A 1,419-nucleotide genomic window follows, 5' to 3' on the forward strand; every position below is an offset into this window, starting at 1 on the left:
GTTATGGTTTTACCTTTTTCAAGATAGTCCACGAATAATATGCCATGTGCATCCCAAAATACGGAGGCCATAACCTTTCCGACCCATTGTTGCGTTTTTGGATGCTTCGGAGCACTTTGGCCGGGCGGAACCCACTGTTTTGCCTGTTGCGTTGACTCAGGAGTGTAGTAGTGGATCCAGGTTTTATCCATGGTTATGAATCAGCGCAAAAACTCGGTTGGCTTACGCGAAAATAATGCCAAATTCTGCTGGGAAGTTGTCACACGAATTCGTTTTTGGTCCACTGTGAGCGGTCCACTCACAGTCCACTCACACCCACTGTGAGTGGTCCACTGTGAGTGGTCCACTGTGAGTACTTATCAGACTGCCTAGTATATGTCCAAACTTAATGGGCAACCTTAATATGAACAAACTTAATTTGTATAAGGTCATGGTGAGATGAGAAACCCAGATAAGAATTCGTTCGACGCATGTCAAGACCTTCTGATGGAAGAAGTTTCCTTCAAACCATCAGCATTTGGACCGTATTTTCACCTCATATTTAAAGTCGGAAGAACCAATTTCGGAGTGGTTGGTGAAAGGGCGCACAATACTCCTGCCCAAAAATAGGCAACTTAGCTGACCTGAATAATTACAGGCCGATCACTTGTCTGAACACACTGTATAAGATATTTACAGCTATCCTCAATGATAAGATTGTTCGGGCAATTGAACCTGTGTGGCAAGAAATGCATGAACAACGCAGCTCAATGAAAGGCGTAGCAGGATGTCGGGAGAACCTACCCATCGATAGATGTGTCTACAAAGATGCATCATACTACCAGCGTGATCTATCAATGGCCTGAATTGATTACCGGAAAGCTTTCGATTTGACCTACCATAGACTTATCATCTGTCTTTTGAAAAGCTTAAAGGCTCATCCGCAAATCGTGAAATGCATAGAGAGATTGATGCCGCTTTGGAAAATCAGATTTACTATCTCATCTGAAAAAAATCATGTGACAACAATCAAGGCCACCTTTCAGAGTGGTGTCTTTCAGGGCGACACCATATCTAGAATCAAACCGAAGGGCCTATAACAAAGCCACCGAACGCGTCCTCGGCTTGCGAATAGAGGGTCCCTGTACCAAGGGTTTCTACTGAATATAGTTACAAAAATAAATAGGCAGTCGCGGACAATTGTCCAGGGGTGGTCCCGAAGGAATTAACCCCCAAGCGGAGGTGTGAAAACCGTGCCGAAAGCTGAATGGCACCTGGGTGAGGTGTCTAAAACGGTGACTCTGGGATACCGGGCGACCTCTCAGAGTACAATCGAAAAGATCAAAAGTACAAGGTCACTCATGTATTTTACATGGACGATCTTAAGATCTATGCTAAAAACAGAGAGCAACTGCATCTAGCTCTGGGGATTGTCGAACG

This window comes from Belonocnema kinseyi, chromosome 8 (assembly GCF_010883055.1).
Source record: "Belonocnema kinseyi isolate 2016_QV_RU_SX_M_011 chromosome 8, B_treatae_v1, whole genome shotgun sequence".
Taxonomy (NCBI): Eukaryota; Metazoa; Arthropoda; class Insecta; order Hymenoptera; family Cynipidae; genus Belonocnema; species Belonocnema kinseyi.